This window comes from Balearica regulorum, chromosome 4 (genome assembly GCF_011004875.1).
Source record: "Balearica regulorum gibbericeps isolate bBalReg1 chromosome 4, bBalReg1.pri, whole genome shotgun sequence".
Taxonomy (NCBI): domain Eukaryota; kingdom Metazoa; phylum Chordata; class Aves; order Gruiformes; family Gruidae; genus Balearica; species Balearica regulorum.
In genome coordinates, this window is record NC_046187.1 from 64,481,429 (window position 1) to 64,509,325 (window position 27,897).

General features: G+C 37.8%; 1 long non-coding RNA gene across 4 annotated transcripts in view; it reads right to left on the reverse strand.

Annotated features, from left to right (window-relative positions):
- The window catches only part of LOC142601571 (uncharacterized), a 166,512-nt gene that overhangs the window by 19,362 nt on the left and 119,253 nt on the right, over positions 1 to 27,897 (reverse strand). For all 4 annotated transcript variants that reach the window (XR_012835090.1, XR_012835091.1, XR_012835092.1 and 1 more), the window contains one exon: positions 21,529 to 21,632. This is a non-coding gene — a long non-coding RNA (uncharacterized LOC142601571). The remainder of the gene's footprint in view (positions 1 to 21,528; positions 21,633 to 27,897) is intronic.

Sequence of the window (27,897 nt, forward strand, 5' to 3'; positions counted from 1 at the left end):
CTTTAAAAATACAAACCAAAAGAGTTTTCTTAAATTTCCTATCATTTTCTTCTTTCTAAATTTCTTAATAGTCTTTTTTACTGTTTCTTCTGTACAGTAAATTAACATTATTTTATTTTATTTTCCTAATTTCACATTCTACCTACTGAGATCCAGTGGGACTTACATAAACACTTTAATATATGTGCAAAGGTTCTTAATGGGGCTTTAGCCCATCATTATTTGGTTTTAAAAAGAAAATGTCTGTAGAAGTTGTTCATAGTTTAAATTTTACCAAATAACTTCATTTGTCCACTTACAGAGCTGCAGCAATATTCTTTGCAACAACCTGAAAAGATAGATATTGCAAGTATTATTTCCTTCTTGGGATATGCAAGATACTGTAATCCACCATTAAGTTCTACAAAAAGTGTTCTCTAATAACTTGTTTTTAAGAGATGACATTGTTAAGCTTATTTGTTGTAATATTTGTAGTGAGCTGTGTGCTGTTGGAAGTGTCAGGAGACTGCACTTAACACTTTGCTTTCCTGTGACACCACATTTGCATCCATAACACAAAGTGACAGAAAGCAAATCAGGGATAGTGGTAAGGGTGGAGATGGCACAATATAAACAGCTTTTGAAAATATACAGTGTTTTATTTGTGCACATTGCGTTCTTAATGGAAACGTTCGTGTTTCGAACGGGTTGGTATAAAATCATCATGACATCCAGAGGTAGGTCTTCCATAGCAAATGAATTAGCACTACTGAAGATCAGGTCACCTCCACACACAAAGAAACCATCAAAACCTTCCCTTTGATATTTTAACATAGAACCCTCTAGGTTTCTCCTGAGTTACAGCACTGGGTGTTTTGTTGTTTCAGGAACCGTAGAGGTGCATGAGATTATCACAAACAGATGGCAACCAGTCAGCCACATCACATCAGTCCTTCCTGTTCATTTGTTGGGATAGTACTCCAGTAAAGACGTCACAACTGGTACTTGCTATGAAATTATATATATTATCCTCAAATGAAATTTCAGAAGCCAAAAAAGAGAGGCACAGAAAGATCAGGCAGATTGAACTTTCCCCCTGCTGCATTACTCATCAGAATTCCTTCTTTCTTTGTGTATGTATTTATATTGCGAGCAGTAGAGGAACATATTAGTTACCCAGAACATCCATTTTAGTTCCTACCTTGTCTAGCTGAGGAAGTGTTTGAGCCACATGTGGCAGACCACATCCGTTCTCTTATGCTAGCAGTATGACAAAGGAGCACATCTGGATTTAAAATTTCATTTTCACCCTCAACATTTTTGTATTAACACACTGTCATACTTAATATAAATTGGAAAACACTTAGTCCCGTAGCACTTGATTTTCTGGAAGAAGACAAAGCATGACATTGTGGAGTCCATAAACAGCAGGGGGTATAATTCATAGTAAAACTATATAATATGTTCCATATACATTGCAGCTGTTGATAGATTTTATTACATTTCAGTTAAGGGCCTTATTACATTTGCAGGCAAGATTTATTACATTTGGTTGTATTATTTCTAAAGTTCAGGATATTTTCACATTTGTAGCTGGCTTATTTCATCTATGATCACTGAGTTTACATCATAACCTTGTTATAACTGTAGGTTATGAATAATGTCACCTGTTGTTATGACGCTGGCAGTCAGTTTTCATTACAACTGTTCCTAATACTTCACAATATTTTGCAGGTGCTGGATATTACATTGTGGTTTTTAAAGACATATTTTGAACTCAACGGAACATAAAAGAGTAATATCTGAAGTAAAGGCTCCTGCAACACAGAAATGAGGAAGCTGGTCAGCAGCATGAAAAGAGAGGTGGGAGAGTCCTGCTTACTCACATACAGATTACATAGCTACATACTTATAAACTGGAAAGTACTTCTAATTTCAGAGATTTCAGGTATCATAATTTAGCATAAAGAATAGTATCCTATTCTAAAAATAAGAACCACTTTCTTTCTTTTAATCTTTCTTTATTCCTAAAAGTCAAAAGTTCACTCATGGGACCCAATGTCCCATGGCCTTGGTGTGGTGAAGATGTGCTGGTTTTTTTGGAACATCACGTGAACATGGCTGATGTCGTAACTGTTTTTTACACCCATCTTTACTCACCAGGTCCCACTATTTTTGCCCTTTAGCACCTAATGCCTTCCAGTGCTAAACAAACACTATGTTATTCCAAAATCCTTTCTTTCATCCTGTATCACAGCTCTCCCCCTCCTCTTAAATCCACAAATTTTAATGGAAAAATGACCACTTCATAAACAAAACTTATAAATTAACTTATGACCAGTGAAAAACATTAAACTAACTGCCATGAACCTAACTTCTGATTAATCTGATTAATTAAAATGCATTTGCATTGTTGCAGTATGAAATAAAAATTCAGAGGATCCAAGCCCCTTTCTTCTGGCTACTCATTTATACGCTGAGACAGCTTCTCTATCCTTCATAATTTCATCTATGCTAAGATGGAAACATGCTTGCCACAAAAGGAGGAAATAAAAGGTCATATTGATTTCATGAAAAATCTTCAGTGGTTTAACAAGATATTAATCGTGTGGTTTCAAAAGACATTAATTCAAGCTAATGCAATCACTGAGTTTCAATTGCAGAAAAGACAACCATCAGTTGCTTAACTGTTTTTTAGGATCCACATTAAACTGAGTCTGAGATTCTGTTGTGCATTCACATATTTTAAATTGTTACTCTCTTGTGTCTGTAGATATCTCCTGCAAGTCAATACAGACATATATAGTCCAATATGTGAAACAGCTCTATTCCTTTGTAAATTCCTTCTTTCATTTTTATGCTGAATCGGGTGTGTCTTCAGTATAGGAAGTTTTGTCTCCCTGATCACTGGGGCAGAATCTGTTCACCGGAGAGTGTTCTTAAAAACAATTTTCACAGGAATCTTAAGAATTCCTCCTGCATGAGTTTAAGTCCTGTCTTATATGGTACAGAAAAGCAGAAGAGGCACCTTGTGTGCCAGATTAGCAAAACTGTACAGTTCATACAGCATTTGAATTCCATGCAGAAGATTGTACAATTATGATCATCTTTCTGTACTCTTAGTCCCATGTATAGCTCTTTGCCTAAAGTGTTTAAGAAGAGCATTTGCATGCCATCATCATGGGTTTTAATCATGTGATTAGACTTCAGCTGAGAAGAAAGGAATGAAATTAATTTTTTTTAAGATAAATAGTTTTCTAATTTTCTTCTCTCTTTAGTTATCTAAACGTGGTTAAATACTAGCCATGACTGTAATCTAGGTACACTTTCTTTGCAGAAGACTTCATGTAGAGGAAACCTTATCAAAGAAATGGGATGTCAGTGGTCACAAAGACAAAAGACATTCATAAAGGAGAGAACCAAAGGTGTAGAGAAGTCATGATCAGGAAAGGGAATTCAGAATTCTGAAATGACATCGACCCAAATGCTGTAAGATGCTGAGAAGCAAGGAAACTGAAGAATGAAATTACATAGACATGTTTTATTGATTTATCTAGGTTCTGTTTGTTTCCTGTGCTAAGGAAAAGAATTGTAATTTTGGTGCTATTCTTGAAATATGTTACCTGCTTGATCTAGCACTTATCTTTTGAGATATTTAGTAGAAATTAAAATGTCCCTGTCCTGGCTTTAAACCAGTCCATACCCAGAAATACAATGAAGAGGTCAGAAAAGAGAAACTTTTGGTCTGGGGAAGCTTCAAAGCATCTGGGTCTAATGTGATATGACCTGCACAAAAGAGCCTATCATGCATCTGTCCAGAATTGACAGCAAATGCCATGAAACACATTTATATTTTCAGTATATTGCCTTTTAAATGCAAAGCATAAGTGTTGCAATCTGCCCCCCCCAAAAAAACCCACGATGAGGCAATTCAAGCCAACCCCTATGAAATGAATGCAATTGCACTTGTTAGTTTTCATCAGCAGACTTTTTCTCCTTTTTTTCTTTGTTTTCCTTTCATAAAACCAAAATAATCCTGATTGTGAGCACAAGTTGTAATTCTTATATTTAGAAAAACATGATTCACTGAGAACCGCTGAGTAGAAGCTCTTCAGCATGTTACAAGCAAAGCGACTCTGCAGATCAGGCCCTTTGCTGATTAATTTCATTCACCTAATTAGTGATGCTTCTTGAAAGAATCCTTCTTTTTTGTCTTTTTGCATTGATGATTTAGGTTGGAACAGGCTTATGTTTTCCAGTTACATGTTCTCCAACAAGCGTAACAACAGAATTTACATCTGAAAAGTTCACAAAGCACTGTGTTGTAAAGTGAATTAATCAGTGACCTTTCACTACCAGAAGTGTGCATGTCCTGATAATGTAGCTGAAAGCCCTTCTGGAGGCAGGAGGGGGAGAAATAAAGAACATTGTAAATTAAAGGAGATGGGGACTGGGAGTCTCATTTTCTGTCTTCTGAGTTCAGAGATGACTGTTTCTCACCTTAAAGACTAGTCTTAGCAGGCAATTATTCACCATGCCCAACATATTTAAATGACATAATTGACAACATTTGCTCAAAGGACTGAAGAAACTGAGATAATAAAAGACTTTCTTGCATGACTAGTGCTGGTCATTCTAGGTCAGGGTTCAGGTGGCACGACAGAGAGTCTGGCACCCAAACTGTGAATAAATATAACATATTTCAGCTGGGGTGTCTGGTCTTTGAATAAGAGGCTCCACTCTTATCATTTTCCCAGTACTTTGTGTATCATCATAGCATATATCTACATTGAAAATACAGCTGCGTATTTCCAAGCAATGAGGGAAGTAATTGATGTTAATTATAAGAATTCAAGATTAAATTATCTTGCATAGTCTATATAGACTGGATCAATGCTGCTAGGCCAAAGTGGTCAGAAAAAAATTTTACTGAGTGCTGTAGCAAACTTAGGATTTCAAACCTAAGCTGTAGCATTATTTACATTCTGTGGTTGTTCCTTTGAAGCTGTAAATGGACATATTTATTAAGTCTCAGTGCTTAAACTTTGCAGAGACACAGAAGCTTATGGATTTTAATTCACATACACAGATCTGGGCGGGGCGGGGGGGGAAGAATCAAGTTTTTCTTCCCCTCTTCAGTTATTTGGCTTCATCTTTTCAATTTGAATTTACTTAGAAACAGCAGTCCATTTCTCAGCTGTAGTGAGACAATTACTTTCCAAGTGATTGTAGCAAACTCAAAGATCACATTTTACAGAATTCAAGAATGCCAGGCAAAATCTACTACCATACACTTTCTATGTTCACCTTCACAAAATGTCTGAGAAAAAAATAAAAGTAAATCTTCCTCTATCTGTAGGGCCACTGTACAATGGCATTAACACTGATCTGATGGGATTACTTTCCAAGATATACGTACAAACCACATTAGCCTTCCTGACATTTATATCACATTTCTCATTAATACCATAAATCATAGAATCATAGAATACCGAATCGGAAGGGACCTCGAGGATCATCTGGTCCAATCTTTCTTGACAAAAGCACGGTCTGAACAAGATGGTCCAGCACCCTGTCCAGCCAAATCTTATGTATCCAATGTTGGGGAATCCACCACTTCCCCGGGAAGATTATTCCAATGGCTGATTACTCTCACTGTGAAAAATTTTCCTCTTGTGTCCAATCAGAATCTCCCCAGGAGTAACTTGCACAAGTTATCCCTCATTTTTTCCATGTGACTCCTGGTAAAAAGGGAGTCCTCATCTTCTTTGTAGCCACCCTTTAAATACTGGAACATAGTGATAAGGTCTCTCCTAAGCCTTCTTTTCTCAAGGCTGAACCTTAGCCTTTCCTCATACAGCAGGCTTCCTAGTCCTTTGATCATCTTTGTGGCCCTTTTCTGCACCTTCTCCAGCCTGTCCACATCTTTTTTGTGTAGTGGGGACCAAAACTGAACATAGTATTCCAGGTGTGGCCTGACAAGCACTGAGTAGAGTGAGATAATGACTTCTTTATCTCTGCTAGTGATGCCCTTGTTGATGCAGCCCAGCATCCTGTTGCCTTTCTTTGCCACAGCAGCACGCTGTTCCCTCATATCTAGGTCCTTCTGCTGTGTCACATAGGTGTAATTCTCCATCTTAGTATCTAACAGTACTATTCTCACTAAAATTTCTTGTCTTGTTCAAGAATTTGATTTCAGAATCCAGATTCCCTTCAGAAGGAAGTGACCAGAGGCCAACTCAAAGCCTAAATGAATCATTTGTTTGTATTTCATGTATTTGATTTATTCCTATTGTTCTAATCTGCAAGCACATTCAGCTTTTCTCAACTTCTTTTCTGTACTGATTCCCAACTACTTGACACAACATATTTTAGCAGAAGTCTCCTTCCTTTTCTTTCAAGGTGATTAATGAAACTAGATTGTCCTAAATTGATTTCTACTTGCTTTAAACCTCTGGTACACTACACAGTTGACTGTGAATTTCCTATGTATGACCGTATTAAATGCTTCATGGAAATCCAGACAACTTAGTTCTATTGTACTTTCTCTGTCTAGATCACTAACTTATCAAAAAAAGATCTGTCCTTTCTATTTCATAATCTATTTCTTCTTTCTTTTTTCTCTTCTCCATGTGTCCATAGAACCTCTGAATATCCTTTGCAAGGTCTATCTCATCTTGAATTGTATTTTTTTCACTTTATCTCCAAACCTCTAAAATATATCCTTTTTGCTCATCAGTCCATTCTTTTCCCATTCTTTATAGCCTCGATATAATTTCTGAGAGTATTATGTCACCCAAGCAGATCTGGATCCCATATTCTTTTTTTCCCCTTTCTTTGGAGTCCACATTTGAGATAGCTTATGCACTTCTACATTAAGAAAATGCCAAGTTTTTCAGTCAGTTTTTGCCCCAACTTTCTAAAATGAATTAACTTCTGTCAACTTTCAACAATTCAGTCAACTTTCTTACATTGTCAAATTTATTCCTATGAAATTGTGAAGCACTGTTAGAGGGTCTACTTTTAGCTTTCCATTTAGTTTCAGCTGAATTGGTCCTTTACTGCCTAGTCCAAGTCCAATGGGGGAGAGCGTTATTTACAAAGAAATTTATAATTTTCCTCAGCATTTACATAAACCATCAAAGTTTCATAAATGTTATTTTATAACATTTCAGCAGTCACCCCTAGGAATAAGTAGGAACTAGCATTTTTCGTACCATTTTTCCAACCTATACCCAGGAACTTTTGAAATATTCCAAATAATACTGTAGGAGAAATCACATCTCTCCAGAAGTATTATTCTTCACATGATCCAGACCCTGAGAGTCCATAACAGATCTGCAGCCATACCTTAATCGATATAGGTTAAGGTACCAGTTTCCCGACATACAGCAGTCTCCAAGGGAACTAGAACTTGCTGATCTACACAATTTCCTCACATGCTAAACTCTCTTATTTTCAGTAATTCTAGGATTTAGACCTTGCTGCTTTAAAGAAACTTTGGGGTTTTTATACATCTAATATTCAGTCCACAAAACATTTGTTTCTATTTTTGTTTGAGACTGATTGTTTATCTCAGTAATATATCTAAAATTTCTCAGATGTAAACTCAGAAGAGCAAAGTCTTTTTCATTGTAAAGTCCAATTACTCCATCTAGTTTTCCTTCTCCTAGCCTGAACTCCATACAGATCACTAGACTTAGAGAAGAAATAATTTAGTTAATCATTATCAGCTATATCTATTCTTAATGATCCATGGAACATTACTGCACTTAGCTCCATGGATGACTGACATGTTCATGAAAAGGTTTAGCCACGCTGAAGAGATTTTCATTCTCTAAGTGGATCAGGGTTCTGATGATCCTCAAGGGAAGGAGGCCAGATTACCCTCCTCATGTCTACTTAGTTTCCCTTTGTAACCAGAATTATAAGAGGCACAAAACAGCTTCCACTTCCATCCTCTATTTTTCTCTCGGTTTTCCTAAAGAATCATCTTTGAATTCTCCATCAAGGACATTTATAAAGAGTTTAAACTTACTACATCTATTGCACAGATTCATTATTAATCTGGGGATTTGTGCACCAAGTTCTAAGTGCCAGAAAATGCTAGAGAGTGCTACAAAATCTTCCACCCACTCTGCCACTCAGGCAGAGACGTCAGACTTCTACATGTAATATAATGTAAAACCTCAGGATAGAATGCCAGCCTCAGTGAGGGCTGATTCGTTTCCTAGTTCTAAAATGTCTAACTGCTCTGTTCATGTTTAGTAAATAGGTAGGGAATCCACAGTTGGATCCCTCGTGTCAGTTTTAGGGTCAGTACTGAAAACTACATTTTTACAGAGATTTCTTCTCAGTTCCTGTTTAAAAATGGTTTTACCAGTAGTGTATCTACTTCAGGTAAGAAGTAATTGGTTTCAGTCTTCTTGTGACAGATATTTTCATCAATAGTATCTGCAAGGAAAACAGTAACTTTTAACTTTCAAAAACATATTAATTTGCCCAGTGATCATAATACGCCTCCTATTCACTATACAACTAATGAAAGAAAACTGGGAAGAAGGCAGAAGGGCAATTTTGGCATGACAGGAAACCATAATCCTTTGCTGTTATTTTTAAGGTAGCTTTAGACCCTCTCTTAATATCAGCAGATGAAAGCATGTTTTTATACATCAGCATTATGCGCTCCAGTTAACTCATCTGTTCTATCCACTTCAAATAAATTATATTACTCTAAACTCTTTTTTTAGCTCTAAGGGATCATAAAAAGATAGTTTAATGCAATTGCTTACCTACATGGAATGCTTTCTCAAGCTACATATATGTAAGAGTATTGAAGGAGACAAAAGACAAGATGGGCTGCAATTCAGTATGATGATAATTTATTAATTTTAAGATTAATATAGGTAGTTATTAATTTAATTCACCATCAGCTATTTTCTATGAATCCTATGAAGGTTAATGTAGCAATAGTAGTTTTGTTTCTTCCTTATAGTCATCCCTGTAAGAAATTCAGCATAGGTTTCTTCTTATCTGCCTCTGTGAATAAGAGAGGATAAAATTAAAGAATTAATCTATTTCATGAGAAACATGACATCAGAAATGTAAGATGAAGTTTACTTAAAGTGTTTTAAAATCTTTGAAAGCACCACAGACTTCCAACTGAACCAACAGGCTAGCAGCTTCTAGGGCATATATATACACACAGCGAGACATACGAGCATGTACATGTGTGTGTGTATGTGTACATATGCATATATGAACATACATACACACACACACATCAAAAATTTCATGTGTGTATGTATATTACATACATATATATGTTAGTTATTCCTGTATTCTTTTAACTCAGACCATTAGAAATTTCAGGGAATGGTTTACAATACTTCAAAATTCATATAAAAATCATATACAAATAAAATATTTTTATTTGTTTCTAACAGTAATTGATGTTGATACACATCTTGTAGTCAAGGTAAGCCACTAAAATATTTGTTGAGTGAAGAGCTGCTGCAATGATTTCATTCAAGTCCTAAAAATTATATCAAGGCAATATTTAATCTAAACACTCTCAGCCTGCCTTTCTTTCTTTCTTTTCTTTCTTTCTTTCTTTCTTTCTTTCTTTCTTTCTTTCTTTCTTTCTTTCTTTCTTTCTTTCCCTTTTTATTAGATATACTGAATCTGTCTTTCTCTTCATCAGATAACAAGGGTTTTTGGAAAACCAGATCACCAGATACTACTCTGTTAAATTTTCACTTGGCCACATAATCTATATGTGGATTAAACAATAATGGAAGATTTAATGCAGCCAAAACCTTCACAACAGCTATTGTCCTGGAAAGTGATGACAGTAAATAAATCAGCCTAAACTTGTTTTCTTAGAGATACATTAGTTTCAGGATTATAATTAACTCTTTAAATTCAGCTGGAGTAAAACTTGTCCTTAAAATGTACTACTTTATATGCAAGTTGTTTCAACTTAGAAAACAAACCTTAGATCACTTTAAAAAAATAATTCTCCTTTAAGCAAAAATCTCCTGTTTAATAACAAAATTAGGCACACACAAACATAAAATCTGGTTTTTTCAGAATTTTCAAAAGCTGGATTATCACCTGTATATTATATACCTCACTTTAAGTACTGAAACCAGCCCATGGAATGGAGAGTACAAATTACTCATGAGATAATTACAAGGCAACAACTTGTATTGTGGTTTACATGAAGAGAAATAACATTATCATTATGATGCCTACTCTACTGACTTTTCTCCTGTTCAAAGACATACTGAAAGGCACCTTTCAGATCAGTAAACTCAATTAACTTCTTTTTTTCTATTATATGGCTGTAGCTCAGTGTACTTTTAGATGAGAAGGACCACTCCGGCCCTGTGGTGCAAGTGTACCTCCTAGGTTCTGGAAATACAAGTTAGGTCACAGCTGTTCAACAAGTAAATGCCATGGAAAAGTCAAAGATTGAAAAAATTACTTCCTGCCAAATCAGAAGAATTACTTGAAATTCCTCATAGAGATACCATTCCGTAGCACTTTTTAAAAAAATAAATAATTTTCCTTTTGGAAACTTTGAGTTGGTTTTATTGCAGAATGGGGTTGTGTTGGGTTTGCATGGCAAGGTTTTGGTAGTGGGGGGGGGGGCTACAGGGGTGGCTTCTGTGAGAAGCTGCTAGAAGCTTCCCCTGTGTCTGACAGAGCCAATGCCAGCCGGCTCCAAGACGGACCCGCTGCTGGCCAAGGCCAAGCCAATCAGCGCCTCTGTGATAACATATTTAAGAAAGAGAAAAACAGTTAGAGAGAGCTTTTGCAGCCGGAGAGAGGAGGGAGAAGATGTAAGAACATCTGCGGACACCAAGGTCAGTGCAGAAGGAGGGGCAGGAGGTGCTCCAGGCGCCGGAGCAGAGATCCCCCTGCAGCCCGTGGTGAAGACCATGGTGAAGCAGGCTGTCCCCCTGCAGCCCATGGAGGAAGGATGAGGGGGTGTAGCGATTCCACCTGCAGCCTGTGGAGGACCCCACGCCGGAGCAGGTGGAGGCACCTGAAGGAGGCTGTGGCCCATGGGAAGCCCATGCTGGAGCAAGCTCCTGGCAGGACCTGTGGACCTGTGGAGAGAGGAGCCCACACCAGAGCAGGTTTGCTGACAGGACTTGTGACCCCGTGGGGGACCCCACGCTGGAGCAGTCTGGTCCTGAAGGTCTGCACCCCGTGGAGGAGACCCACACTGGAGCAGTTCGTGAAGGATTGTAGCCCGTGGGAGAGACTCACGTTGGAGAAGGCCGTGAAGGACTGTCTCCCGTGAGAGGGACTCCATGCTGGAGCAGGGGAACTATGAGGAGTCCTCCCCCTGAGGATGAAGAAGTGGCAGAAACACCGCGTGATGAACTGACCGTAACCCCCATTCCCCGTCCCCCCTGTGCCGCTGGGGGGGGCGGAGGTTGAAGCTGGGAGTGAAGTTGAGCCCGGGAAGATGGGAGGGGTGGGGGGAGGTGTTTTAAGATTTGGTTTTATTTCTCATTCCTCTACTCTGTTTTGCTTAGTAATAAATTAGATGAATTTTCTCTCTCAGTTCAGTCTGTTTTGCTTGTGACGATAATTAGTGAGTGATCTCTCCCTGTCCTTATCTCGACCCATAAGCTTTTCGTTATATTCTCCCCTGTCTAGTGAATGAAGGGAGTGATAGAGCGGCTCTGATGGAGACCAGCCAGGGTCAACCCACCACAGGGGTTAAAATATTTCTCTGGTAATTTGAAAAAAGTATGAAAAGATGTACAATTAAATGTGCTGATTTGATTTGATTTGATTTGGCCTAAAAATCAAAACAATACATTTGAAAAGAACATTTGACAAAAGTCATCAATGCACAATCAGAGCAAAGCATTTTCAAAATGAAGCAAGAAATCTCAGATGTTTTGACTTTCTCACATCAAAAATTATGGTCAACACTTGCTAGATAGAAGATAATTTGTTTTTGACAAAAAACAATATTTTCCTTAGAATAGTTTTCAACAACTCTATCTCTGCTCGCAGCCAAGACAAAGCAGTAGGGAAGGCAGCTGTACCTTCTCTGAAAAGCAGCTAAATTTGCAACTTTCTCAGGGCTGAACCTGATAAATCACTCCAGCCTTCTATGAACAGGAACTATAACTTGATATGGTATTGCCATAAAGTTGTTATAATCAGTCATACCAGTACTTCTTTTAATAAATGTAATTATAGAACCAGTTCCTTAACAGTATCAAATAATGTAGCTCCACTGATTCAATACAACTGCTTTAATTTACATGGACAGCCTAGCACATACCATTTATAACCAGTTTAGTTTCCAATAAACCCCCTGAAACATAGTAAAATTCATTTGTTTCCCCTAAGAGTGTACATTCTGTGAAACCAGTTACGCTTTAGTAGTATAAATGTAACTGCTTTGGAAGAAATTCAGGCCACTGTACCTCATGTATCTCAAACCAATGCTTATGTAACGCTATCAAAGCTGCATGTCACCAGGTGACTTTGTTGGTCATATATTGCTTCACAGAGCTATGCATCACTGAAGTATAACCTTACAGCACAATAAAAATGGGATGGTCTACAGGAAAAGAAAAATGAGTGGAGATAAACTTAGATATGAGACAAGAGATACAAATACAATTAATACTCATTGATTTAATGTGTTTGATTGTATTTTTAAACATTTTTCTATCAGTTGTGGGAGAATAAGGCACAGAAAAAAAGTAGTTACAAATATTCACCAATTCTTTCTGTGAATTCAGAATTCAGTCATTTTGATTTCCAGATGTTTCCACCAGCATCGATTCCACTCACATCTGTGCGTAAAGGACAACATTTGAGACAGGGGACTCCTCTTTTTCAATGACACTATCTTCCCTGTCTGTTGGACACCACACATGGTGCCTTGGTGGGAAAAGTATTCATGACATTTTAGTTGTCCTGAATCATCTTTTCGATAAGGAAAGCCTAGGATCATCACTCCAGCAGCTGTAGCAGATGACACAGAAGTTCCTCTACAGAAGAGCAAGACACTGATTTGCCACTCTTGCCAGGAGACATCTGGATGAGACAGATACATTATGCCTTCTGTAGCCCCCCAAAACACAGCTGGCACTGCCCCCACCAGGCAGTCCTAAGTAAAAATGAGAGCTAAGGAGAATAACTTCAGAGCTGATGCAATGCAAGTTTGTTTCTGAAAATGTCTCAAACTAGACATCTGAAAATCTGCCAGAACAGGGATCAGATTTTGCAAGTCAGTGAACATCTTCCCCATAGTATTTACAATGGAGACTTTCTTCTCCTAAATTGCTCCCTTTCTAGTATTTACTATAGAAGGGTCACTAGTCCTGTGTTATGGCACCCTCCAGAAAACCATGAGTCACCACCATGGATGTGAAATACAAGACTTTGCCTCTCTCAAACCCTGAACACATGTTCCAGTGAAGGATCTCTCACTGGGAACAGATATCATGAGCCCATTTGCTTCTCATACCTCTCCTACAGGAGACAAGGGCTGGCCCTATGTATGCTTTAATACTTTGAACAGTCACATAGAGGAGTTACAGTAAGGAAAATAGGAAGGTATAATTATAGGATGAGAAGTAATAGGATTAACTAAGAAAAAATGCCAAATTAAAAAAAGAACAAAATCTTTTTATATGAGACATAAAGCTGAAATTCAGTGGCTAGGTATAAAAAAAGAGAGTTTAAAAAATAAGTATTTAAAAGAAGGTGTAAACTAATGGAAGCTGAGCCATCCAGAAAAGAAAATGAGAAATATAACAAGAAATGTCACATCAAATAAATTAATAAAGACCATGGTTTGCAAACTTCTAGAGAAATGTTGAACTGTATTCTAAACTGACTACAAAGAACCTAATGTTTTGGCACCAGTGATAGGATATTTAGTATGAGAGTCTTGCACAGAGACCCAAAACTCAAACATCAAACTAAAGAGAGTATTTATGATTCTATGATTTAGCAAGATACAAAGAAAGAAGCATAGATCCATCATTGTCTATACCAACAGTGAAAGCAGAATCAAGGAATCATAGAATGGTTTGGGTTGGACGGGATCTTAAAGATCATCTAATTCCAACCCCCCTGCCATGGGCAGGGACACCCTCCACCAGACCAGGTTGCCCAAAGCCCCATCCAACCTGGCCTTGAACACTTCCAGGGAAGGGACATCCACAACTTCTCTGGACAACCTGCTCCAGTGCCTCACCACCCTCATAGAGAAGAATTTCTTCCTAATATCTCATCTAAATCTACCCTCTTTCAGTTTAAAGCCATTACCCCTTGTCCTATTACTCCATGCCCTTCGAAACAGTCCTCTCCAGTTTTCTTGTGGGCTGCCTTCAGGTACTGGAAGGTGTCCCTGGAGCCTTCTCTTCTCCAGGCTGAACAATCCCAACTCTCTCAGCCTGTCTTCATAGCAGAGGTGCTCCAGACCTCTGATCATCTTCATGGCCCTCCTCTGGACTCGTTCCCACAGCTCCATGTCTCTCTTGTGCAGGGGCCCCCAGAGCTGAACACAGTACTCCAGGTGGGGTCTCACAAGAGTGGAGTAGAGGGGCAGAATCACCTCCCTCGACCTGCTGGCCATTCTTCTTTTGATGCAGCCCAGGACATGGTTGCCTTTCTGGGCCACACGTGCACATTGCCAGGTCATGTTGAGCTTCTTATCCACCAACACTCCCAAGTCCTTCTCAGGGCTGCTTTCAATCCATTCTCTGCCCAGCCTGTAGTTGTGCTTGGGATCACCTCAATCCATGTGCAGGACCTTGCACTTGGCCTTGTTGAACTTCATGAGGTTCACACAGGCCCACCTCTCCAGCCTGTCAAGGTCCCTCTGGATGGCATCCCTTCCCTCCAGCATGTCAACTGCACCACACAGCTTGGTGTTGTCAACAAACTTGCTGAGGGTGCACTCGGTCCCACTGTCCAGGTCACTGACAAAGATGTTAAACAGTGTCCATCCCAATACCGACCCCTGAGGAACACCACTCGCCACTGATCTTGAATTGGGCATCGATCCATTGACTGCAACTTGTTGAGTGCAACCATCCAGCCAATTCTTTATCCACCGAATGTCCCATTCATCAAGTCCATGTGTCTCCAATTTGGACACAGGTGTCAAATGCTTTGCACAAGTCCAGGTAGATGACATCAGCTGCACTTCTGTTATCCATCAAAGCTGTAAACCCATCATAGAAGCCCACCAAATTTGTTAGACATGATTTGTCCCTAGTGAAGCTATATTGGCTGTCACCGATCACCTCCTTATTTTCCATGTGCCAGAGCACAGTTTCCAGGAGGATCTGCTCCATGACCTTGCTGGGCACAGACGTGAGACTGACCACTCTATGGTTCCCTGGGTCTTCCTTTTTTTCTTTTTGAAATGGAGGTTATGTTTCCCCTGTTCCAGCTAGTGGGGGGTTGGGGGGGGAAGAGAGAGCAAGTGGCCACATGGTGCTTAGCTGCTGACTGGGGCTAAACCATGACATTTACTTACTCAAATAAGCATAGTGTTTTTAAGCTTTAAGCAATGGATTTTGACATGCTGTTTTCCTGTTTTTATTTTTGGTATAACTGCCATGTCTCAGCTGTAAAAGGGCAAGTTTGGAGTCCTGTAGGCAAGCTCTTCATTGCAAGCAGAACAGGCACATTCCGTTTCAGATGGCAGGTAAGACTTCAGACCTCTAAAGACTAGCAAACTTCATTTTGTCGTACTGCAACCACTCTGCCCACATTATTATGTAAATGAAAACATTTCAGACAGGCTTAGAAAGGCAAGGTAAGGACTGTCATGTTCAGAAAGCAATGTCATTGCTAACCTCTAAGGTCATACTAGTCTATTATTGAAGTGTGAGATAACACTGTGTTGATAAGTAGATTATACAAAGTATTACTTTATTATTATATGAACAAACATCATTCCTATCCGAATAACTTTCACATTAATTAAATTCTCCTCTTTTTTTGATTTATTGTTTCTTTAAATCAGCCAAGAATACTAGGGAGAAAGAGAGACACTTTGTTGTTGTTGTTGCATGAACCAATAAAAACACTTTAATCAATCTCTCCTTTTGTGTAGGACACAACATCAAAATTAATCGTTTGCATCCCCATGCAATGGATTGCAGTGAAACAGTGTGGTATATTTATTGAATTTAATCTAGGATTAAATTACTATTACATAAAAATAGAAAAACCTGTTATAAATTATAGATATCTTTATTCCCTTCAAATCCCCTTATTTCCTGTGAAAGCTAAAACACCTCCTTGAAAAACTAGGATAGTACATGCTACGTGCTAAATGTTCAAAGCAGTATGCTAGAAATCGGTTCTTGGGCTTTTGATATTATTAAAAGAACTTGCCATCCTAATTCACAATAAATTGTGCTACAATATTATATCCATTTATAGTAAAGGCTAAATGTGTAATACCCTTAGAATTGCATCTCACTAGCAATTATTTCTGCTATGTGTTATGACATATATTTCTCCTGTACTTAGGGTAGGATAAAGCATGCTGTGTGAGCACTTTCTTGTGATACATTTTTGTTATAGAGGTATTTGCCACCTAAATAAAACCTCCTAATAGCAACAACCAAATAGAAAAGTGTTGTCAGGGAAACAACAAAGGTGGCAAAAAATTTCATATATACCAAAGCATATACAAAAAAATACGCTGGAGAGTATAAGAACTTGATTATACATCCATTGAAATCCTAAATATTCTTCCTGCTAATGTCAGTGAATTTGGACCACGGTCAAGAGAGGCTGTATCTCTCACTAGTAAAGCTGAGAAGAAAGGCTAATAGTGAGTGAATTTAACCAGATTTTTCATAAATTTATCCCGACTGAAGTTTTCACGGCACCAGTAACAAACACTTAAGCATCATGGATGTAGTGACAACCAGAGGTACAGTGACACTACTTTTATCTTTTCCCTTCTCGGACAGAAGGACAACTGCTTTTTTTCTGCTGACCATTACTTCTTCTAGATCTGTATTCCATCTCAGGTGCAGGCTTGTGTCAGGGGACTTGCAAAAATGCAGAGTAAATTCCATAACAGGTACTTACAGAACAGTGTACAAGAAACAATTTTTTTTTCTTTTCCTACCCCTCATTAGTTTGAAACCAGCTTATTACTTGATGGAAAAGGGGAAGAAATGGTAAAGTATTTAAGAGGATTCTCTGTGGATCCAGAGAGTGAGATCCTTGTTCCACCCGCCTGCCAAGGCTGATTACAAACTACCCACCCAGATGTAAGTGGGCACCTGGCCACTACAGGTCAAAATTAGAGTAGCCACAGATGATACTAGTCACATTACTTGTGTGATGTTTCTTCTACTTGTGTGATCTTCTTAGGATGCCCTAACCACCTTTTCTCAATTAGTCAAGCAGGTTTGAGTAGATCTGTCTTTACCTTATTTCCCTACAGTAGAGGTACAGAAGTGTGCCTTTTCTTCATGTCTAGGTTTTTACCTAATATTTTTACTATACTTCCACATTTGAACCCAGTTTCAAATGAATCCTGATTTAATAATCATGTCTTTCTGTTTCCCCCTGCCTGATTTACCTCAAAAGAACCATCTCTCTTTGCATGTGCCCCTGTCTCTACGGTTCTATAAAAGGGGCATGATCAATGCAGGAAGGCAGATACACAGAACAAAAGCTCTTATAGAATACCTCCTTTTCCATTTTAGTGAAGACTGACCTTCAGAAAACCCAAGATGAAATATAAGAAGCTTAACTTCCAATTATACGTACGTTTGACCTAAGGCTGGAAAGGAGAAACCATCATATTTTTAAGCATCTTTGCCGTACTCACATTCAGGTCAGGATTTCATGGGTGCTTGTACTTATATTTTAGCTCCTGGAGCCTCTTATGGGTCCTGCACAGTAGGTAATAACTGGAATGCAATGTAGCCCATCCCACCTCATCTATGACACATTTCTATTTTTACTGGTCACTCTGAGTAGCAGAAATTTGCCAATTAGAAGCATTTTTCAAGTCCAGACTCCCATTCAGCCAGGGAGTACCTTTGTGCAGTAAGCATCCAACGGCAGTTTTTCTCATTTTATAAAGGTCTCTTCTATTCCCAGTACAACACTAAATTAGTCTAAACAAGCAAGATTAAGACCCACAAAATTATAAAGTTTTCCTGCCTGAAACAAATGTATTGAGTTTGACTTTACTAGTTGTACAACTCCATGTGTATTCAATAAGTCATTTTCTGGGGGCATGATGAAAGGAAGAAAGCTTTTGAAAAATACTGTAATACCTACCACAGATATTTATCTTTATTACTACTCTGATTCTCATGATAATTAAGCTTTTTCGCCTGCATAGGGTGAGTCTTCTATTTCTAAATAGATTAAGGCCCTAATGGTAACCAGTTTATTTATTTATTTTACTTATATTGAGAATTTTATTCCCTAAACTTCCTTGGACATCTAGTGTAACATGTAACCTCTTTTCTTTAAAAAAAAGGACCTTTGCTCTTTGGTCACTGGGAAGTGTATCCTGTCATTTCCTCTGATGAGGTGAGGAAAAACTCTTCTTTGAAACTTAGATTCTGGTTTTGGTCATAGTTGAAACTTTTGACCTATCCATCAGTCAATGCTAAGGAAACCACAGTACACACAAAAGCATCGGTTTTGCAAAATCAGACCAGGAAAATAGTAACTGCATTATGAAGGACAGAATGTATCAGACATTTTTGGCTAAAATATATTTTTATTTTAATATTGCAAGGCATCTGTTACCTAAAATGTGCTGCCTTATTTCCATTCCTTCTTTCATTTCCTACAGATGAAAGCAAATCACATCCCTATAAATTAGTTCATCAGCCATCCTAATTGTATTAACCAGAAACAAAGTGCTTCTTGCAATATCTAAAGTTAAATCAACTTTATTCATAGATAAAACAACCTATTAGGCTGAGATTTTTGAAAATAACTCCTGCCTACTGTGCTGGGATATTAATCCCCAAACACAAAACCACACTTAAAAAACCCCACAATTCTTGTACTTTTTGATGACTGTTTAAGTTATCATCTCATTAGGGTTAGAGCTAGGTCAAAGCTCTACCTGTTTCATGTAATCTGAGATTTTTTTTTCCTACCCTTTCATATCTATTCATTTGCTAGTTTATAATCAAGAACAGATAATTAAGGTTAGAGTTAGACTGAAATCAAAGTCATTCAGGTGATTCAAAGACCACTGGAAGTGGATCAGGACAGACTAGCAGAAGGTACCAGGTGCAGGGCAGCTCTCTGACAGCATCAGGCTAGTGGACACAGCTTCGGACGTACTTTTCCCTGCTGGCTCCCTAGTGGTGGGGAGAAACAGAACAATATAGCAGCTCCTAGTTCGCTTTTACACGGCAGGACAAAGCCTGGGGTATTTGCAGCTCTGGAGTGAAGCACTCCTGGAATGCTGGAGACAACCTCCACAAGATTTGTTAAGTTCTGTTATTCTTTACCATAGACATTAGATGTATAAGTGTGTTTGCTGTACCTATATCAAATTCAGTAGTTGTCTATTTTTGATCTCTGACCAAAAAAAGAGATCCATAAGTAATATAATAAAAAAATTTAAGGAAGCAACAGAAAGATTAATACAGAAATTCTTACCTAGCATTTACCACCAAAAGGCACAGCAATGTCTCTGAATTTGTTTCTCTCCTTAATTCTTGCTTATTCTCAAGTAGTGTTCACACTTCAGGGTTCCTCAGAGTGGCATCCATCAACTATCTATCCAATCCTTTGAGGAACTGATTAAAAGAAAAAAATCACCAGCTTCTCAGAATCTGGTATTGCAAAGGTCTAAGAAAATGGACAGAGAACACCAGGTGGGTTAGATCATGGGAAGAAAATGGCTCACAATAAACAGATGTTCTAAAAATTAGAAGCTGTCTTCTGCTTTTCAGAAAGATAGTCATGCTATAACCAATAAGTATTAATGCAAAATACAAATAATATGCAGGATAATGAACTAAGTAAAAAAAAAAAAAAGAGAAAAATAATTAAAGAAAACAGTGAGCATTGCTATATAGTATTTTTGTCCCAAATCTTTAAAGTATAAGATTTACTTTTTCCAAAATGCAATTCCTTATAAAGACAGCTTGCGGATGAAACGTGAGCATCATAGACGACGATAATAAAACCATTGCTGTGGCCTTCCCCTCAATGAACAGAGGCTTCATTTCATTGAATAAGCCTAGCTCTGCATAGCTTGACAGGAACTTGGGTGAAGGCCTACCAGTCGCTGTACTGACCTCCAGCCTTAAGTGCTTCATGTGGTCTGTTATGCTGTGTCAAAGTCGTGAGAATGCTCCAAGCACTCACAGAAATTATTTAGTACAGTTTCATTATGACTATACAAAGCAAAAACTTTAGTAACATGAAGTCTCTTTACTCCGACAGTTAAGATAGAGCACATTGTAATCTTAGCAAACTTCATTCCTAGGAAGAAAGAGAAGTAAAGCAATGCTTATCATCATAACTTCTCCCAATTAATGAAACCTGTCTGGAGTCAAGTTTCATTTTGTGAGCTATAGGTCTTAAATGCTCAGTGCATACATTTCTGTTCTCAAGGGTCCTTTTCAAAGAGTCAAAGTATGAATTTCGTCAAGCTTTTCAAAGTTTTCAGATCAAGGTTTTCCATGCTGGTATTTCCTGTCTGGGGGCTGTGGTGCAAAGAATTTGATAAAGGAGTTTCATTTTAGGACAATTTCCAAATATTGGTACTTGGGAGAAGATATACTTCTAGTCTAGACTATAGAGGAATGTTGCAAGAGCCAAGACACAAGCATAGCACCAAGTTTTTTCCTTATAATCCAGGAAACATAAATCTAGGAAAATTTCATCATTTTAGCCATATCATTTTGGTCACTGTTTTATTAAATGCCTTACCAGAACTGTGCATATTCCCTTTATTCATCTGATGGAAAAAAGAGTAAAATGTAATACACTGTACCAAACAAAATCCATACTATTGAAATCATAATCCTAAACATTGCTACATTTATCATACCAGAACACTAAAAAGGTCAATGAGCATCACTGGACAACCACACATAAAAATTCCTGAAGATGCAGACATGTAAGCGAGCAGTACATGTCACTGTTTAAACCACCTGCTGCCCAGGAATACCAGACTTGTCTACAAACATTAACTTTGTCCCATCATTTTTTTATTATTATTAGTTTTTAAAATCAAATGCTGTTAACCTCCCTTTATAGAGTCAGGAAATGAAGCACAAATGAAAGACTTGACTAGAGAATCTTTGGCAGCAGTCAGAACAGAATCAATTTTCTGGGCCCATTGTAGGTGGAAAACTTGACCCATAAATACAGCCACCATATTTATGTTGATATTGCTTGCATAGGGCTTTTTTTTTTTTTTTTTTTTTGCTACTATAAAATGAACTGGCTGTAGCACATACAACATATATGATGTATGGAAAGGATGAAATAAAAGGCAGTCATGACATAATGAGAGATACTCACATCACAAAGTTCTGGAATCATGCCTCAGTCTGAGCTTCCCCAAAATTCACATAAGTTTGGACTCAAGTGTTCACTGATCTTTGAGAGGCAGATCGAATCTGATTCTGCACAAAGACAAAAGAAAATGAAGACATTAGGAAAAAAACTTATTAATTATAAATTCTCCTCTGCATAAGTCTTGATGTCTCATCTGTATTAGTACTTAGTTACTCTCTCTCATTCAAATTGCTATTTTCCTGTTTTGTATTGGCTTTTCATGTAATAATTATATTTCAATGTTTTGAGTGGATCACAATTTCAGAATTTATTTTTACCCTAGAAGAATATGGAGGGCTAACTAAGAGGCCAACACACCTGTATTCTCAGTCATGGATTTCCACTGAGATATTGCATAGCTTCAGCAAAGTTAAACCCCCTCCTCTAAACAGTTATATTTCATAATTCTCATATTTATGAACAGAGAAGTCATAGTAATGAGTGGTTGCAATTGATACTAGAGCCCAGTAGTGCTAGGCACTGTATCCGTGAGCAGAAGATAACAATCCAGGTCTTGGTGCTATTTAGAAGGACAAGACACAGAAGGAGTAAAAGTGGAAACAGTACAGGGAAGTTAAGTGGCTTTCTCAGGACCTCATGGTGCCAAGTTCAATGCTGTTTAAAGCAGAAAACATGACAGCTCAGGGACTGCGTTTCAGAATTTTCACAGTGTATTTGGGCTTACAGATTTCTTGTCTTATTTCTAAAGGCCAGTTCCTGAAATGTGTGGAAAACTTTCTGTGGGTTGAGGTCATTCAGCACCTTGCAAGCCTGACCCTGATTTTCAGAGGTGCTGAACGCACACAGCTCCTGTCGACTAGACTAAGAGTTCACAGTAACTCTGAAAATCAATTCATGTCTAATGGCCTTTTCACCTGTCAGAAATAATTGCTGTTTCACAGGAGCATACTAATTCAGTCACCATTTTGTTTTTAAAGGAGACTATTTATTCTTAGCTTCCTTGGAAACTGATCTGCTAGGGGGAAAGATCAGGAACAAATTGTGTCCCAAAAGGAAAATAGATTTTATATGAAACACTCATTCTGCTGATTGTCAGTCATAAAAAATGCATATTTTAATAGTTCTTTCCCTTGCAAAAAAGTCTGTTTAACTAATCTTATCGTATAAAATATCTTTCTTCTAATATTAGATAGTTAGCTGGGTATTCTCTGCTGGGATATATCTTTTACGGTTTAAGAAAAGTCCTTAATACCAGTAGGAGCAGACTAACACATAACAGGGGGTGTCCTTTCTTCAGCTGGATCTGTGCCCAGATGCTGGAGAGCTTTTTCACTGAAAGGTATTATCTTCAGACTTTCTGCTGATGCCTTCCTGGCTTTAATGTTCCCAAGGATAGCACCTCAACATAATTTTCAGCTGTTGTAAGACAGGTTTGGAAATTAAAGCAAAGCTTTTAAATGAGTAAAATGTATACATTTGAAAGCATAAGGCAGCAAGGCCACATTCTAAAGTGCAAGTCTTTTCAATGGAAATTAAAATGCGTATTAGGAAATGGTAAGTTGCGTGCCTTGGCTCTAACAAAAGAGCTCTACTGGGATAGCATAATGCATAAAAACTCAAAGAAAGTTCTAGATTTCATGTCCCCACAAATCTTTCCTCACAAGGTTAAACTTCTGCATGGTTAGAAGCCCATCTTTTCAAGTGCAGCACCAAGGGGGCATTTGTCTTGTCCCTCCCTAGATCAGATCTTCAGTTCCCTTCTCTACATTTCAAGGACAAAATGAAATTTCACTTTGAGAATTTAACAAAGGAGAAGAGCTATGAACACTCGGGTTTTATTTAAAGCTTTTTAGTCCAATAGATCTTCATATCTATTTTTTTATATATGTGTGTGTATAGATATACATATGTATCTGAGAAGAACCTGAGTGATTTTGACAAATTATGCAATGCAAAAACTCTAAGTACATGTTTTTGATGCATGGAAAATATTTCCATATGGACCTGCTTAACATGTATCCCTGGGTAAATGCCATTGGTATTCAGATTTTAAAAGCTAGAATGGTAAATCAATAGTGTGCATATATCATAAGACTTATTAGCCCCTAATGTCTCCTAGCTGTCCAGGGACGTGTTACGGCTCAATCCTATTTTCAGGGAAGTCAATGACTAAATGGTACCAAGGACCAGAGCTCCCTCCCTCATGCAGGTGTTGGAGATTGAAATTAAAAATTACTACTCTCTGTTCCCTGGAGGTTGGATGCCCCAGAGCAGTAGGGCTGTATCCCAAGGAAAACAGCTGGAGGCTACTGTGATGAACACTGGGGGGGGGGAAGAGAAAACAACCTCAGAAATAATTTTTTTCCTTGCAACTGTTCTAACATTGCACATCACCAGCATTCTGCACAGGCATCTTTTCTAAGTTAAGAGAATCTGGATGTTTTTGGAAAAGCATACATTTCGCTTTTAATTTCTCACTTTGATAAAAGTAATAAAAGATCACTTAATCCATGTAGTCCATCCTTTGCTGCAGTTACAAAATGTGAAAACTGCACTTGACAGTCTGGCCATGCGGTTAATGTGAGTTGTAAATAGGTATTTCCAATGGCTAATTCTGATATTTTTATTTTATTTATAACCTGTTTTGTTGTTTGTTTTTTTTTTAATTTCACCCTACATAGTACTGCAGTGTGTAACTTTCTTCCCTGAATTTATCGCAATAACTCTTATTTTGTTTCCCTCTGGAATGGAAAATTATGCAGTACCATGCAATCATGATGTCTTTTCTTCCTGACTTGTGCTCTTCAGCTCCCATTGCTTTGGGGCTCTAACTTCAAGAGAACAGTTTTTCACCTGAATTAGGAGATTACCTGTCACATTGTTTTTCTGTCTGGATGTCATTCTCATTGAAAATATTCATCTGCTTAGAAATTAACACTGTAAATGGCATTGACTAAGAAATTCTGTGTTAGGGACCAAACTGCATGTCAACAGATTTCACTTCAGTACCTGCTTTAAACCAATGAACTGGGTGATACAGTAAAAAATTAACATGTTCAGAAAGTTCTCCTCCACAGTACATGCATGCACTGCATTGCCACTTTTACAGCCATGTTTATATCACAGACCATGTGTATCTCTTCAGTATATTTTATCAGGGAAGTATAAAAATATGCATTTGTTGGTTGGTTATAAAATCTATTGTCCTACTTCCCTTACTTTCTTGGAAATCAAAATTTAGATATATCAAGAACAAGCTAATAACGCTGGCAGGAAGGTATGATGAAATAGACAAATGTTTGGTGTAATTATATTATTCAGTGGTTTTGCTCAGCTGCGATGCTTCATCTTATCCACTGTTTTGGGATGTGAAAGGTATGTCAATTTGTGTGATATGATAAGACTTGGTGGTAAGGCTAAATATTCCTTGGCCATATACCATACCTTATCTTTTCAAGTTACTGCAGAGCTGGAATGCTTATCCACATAAAAGCACCAGAAGTGCACAAATTCCCTATGTATGGACTGAATACGTAACACTACAATATACTTCAAAATTTCAATCAATAAAGAGGAGTTAAACTAAGGATAGGGAAAAAAAAGAAATTAAACATCCCCAGTAGTTATGCTTTAGTCCTCTCGTCCTCAAAAACCCTGACAATCAAAGGCAATTATTTCTCCCATGATCTCTGTCATAGCTTTTCCACGGCATCTTAATAACTGTTTCTCAAGTAAAAGAATACTTCCAACCATTTCCTTACATGCTCCCCAACATCCATTTGCAACTCTGTGCTCAAGAAGATTAACAGCAAGCTGACTTCTAGTGAAGACATAGTGATCAGGCAGCAATCTATATTTCAGGTCACTGGAAAGGCCATGTAGAAGAAGCATTACAGACATTTGCTGGATGATGTGAAGCTGAGAGTGTCTCACTCTAGATCAGAATTTATTGAACTCCATCTGTCAACAAAAGTGACAAATTACTGCAGCTGGGGAAGCTGTTCCCAACAAACAATATATTGGAGAGGCCAGTTGATTAGTCATCCATCTTTATTTCAGCATTTCAATTTAATATAATTGTAATTAATTCTGTATTTCGGAAAATAAAATTTTAGAAAATTGATTTCTGACTTCAGAAAAATGTTTTCCATTTTTACAGGTTTTGCTGATTCTATTTTGACCGACCTGATATAAAACGAGACAATGCCTTTCCAACTCAATATCTGTTCTTATTTTGATAAAGTCATAAAAGTATTGACTTTACATGGATTTAACTTTGCATTGAAGCCATGCTTACATTGCAGCTTGTTTTAACAAAAAAGAGCTATAACTTGTCCTCCAATAAGAGGCATGCTATAATACTTAAATAAAATTAATTGAGATGGAGTTATAATGCTATAAATGGCTTAGATTTTGATGAAGGTCAAACAGTCCAAACTTCAGTGCAAATTCATTTGCCTCGAGAGGAAAAAGATACAACCGGATTCCAAAGTTCCACAAGCAAAGCCACCAAAGATAAACATCTGCAGATTTGGGGGGAAAGGGGAAGGGGAAGGGAAAGGGAACGGGGAAGGGGAAGGGAAAGGGGAAGGGGAAGGGGGAAGGCTAAATGCAAAGACTAAATGCAAAGATTAAATGCAAGCTTTCAGTAAAAAGAGCCTTCAGGTGATCACCTCAAATTCTTGTTGCCTGCCAGGAGCATTAAGGTGTGTTGGCTTTGTTCAAAGTTTTTATAAGGAATGCAATCCACCCAGGAGACGTTACACGAGAAGAGGCTTTTTCTTAACAAGGCTTTTCAAGTGCTCAGCTCAGCACTTAAAGGGAGGGAAGGAGGGAGAAACAGTCTCTGAGAGGCCTGGACTCACTTCCCCATCTGCCCTAAGGGTATAGCACAAACAAGAAAGGAAGTTTCTTGATGGCACTGCTAATCTGTTTCAGGACAAGGACATTACATAGCTCTTCACCTTTTCAGTTTGAGTCTTATTCTCCACGTATGAATGCCATTTCCTGCACTGAAATGTACAGCTGTAGTGTCACCTAATAACTAATAGATTTTTATAGTACCATATTGTCCTCCAGCAGTGAACTCCTCCCACGGAGGAGACATAGGTTCAAATCCCATTCCTGAAAGCAGCTTCCGAGTTTATTTAGACTGCTCTTAGCCATGGAGAGCTACACAGGGCAGAATAAACCATACGCTCCTTGGAGGCTCGAATCCAGTTCGGCTGAGCTCACTGGAGAAGCAGTTTCTCAAACCATTCCCAATGTCTTTTTCATGGAAGTAGGCAACAATTACCTAACCGTAACTATACATATACACATGTCCAAGAGGACTTAGTGCCTCAGTGGAGGTGCTATAAATGCCACAGGATTTGGTTCTCCAAGATAAAAATAGTAAATGGAGATCTGTAGAGACTAAATCTTCATCTGAGCGCCTCGCAAACTTTCAGTCAGTACTTGGAAGGAAAACAGAAAAGTGATTCAGTGCTTAAATAGCATTTGTCATTTGTCTCAGGATTGAAATAAGCAACATATGTAAAAGTTTTATGCAAAGAACATAGCAGCACAATGCAGTCTAAAGCTCCCTTTATTCTAAAATTGAACTTTTCTATAAAAATCTACAAAATCTATTGATATAGAAGTGTTTATTCCTTTATAAAGCTCTGACTAATGCCAGTGACTAAAATCCTGAGTAGGAATATCAATGTAACTGGTGATTATCTATCCCCAGGTGTTATTTACAAAGATTATACCTGTTCTTAATACTGCCTATCTGAGCATGAATTTAAGTGTCACACGTATAATTCCATCTCTTTGTTTTTGATGATGCTTAAAAAATCAAAAGATTGAAAGACAAGGACTGAAATAAAATAAAGATTTCAGATTTTCATTTTCAGAAGTTTTTGGGAACATTTTTAGTTGTAGAAAGGACCCATTCAGATGTTGTTATGTAATTCTGATTGCAGATTTCATCATGGTAACTGGGGACAGATTTAAGTGCACATGATTATAGCAATTTGACTTTGGACGCATGCCTTAATGTTTTTTCAAACTCCTGGAATTCTACACAATTGGATAGGAAATATTATTCAATCTTGAGCAGATTTCACCTTCCCACTTCTCAGGCCTGAAATATCATTTGAATAGGCTTTTCCAGGAATATTTCAACTTCCACATAAATTACAAACTAGAAAATACCACAGTACAAAACATAAAAATTTATCAGCTAACAAGAATTTTTATTCTATCTCCAAACTACATGGTGTTCCAGACAAAAAAAATCTTCCAATGACTTTAATTTCTCTTAACTCATCCTATGATGTATTCTTACTTCGTGTAACATTCAAAAACTTTGACATTTTGTAAGCCAAA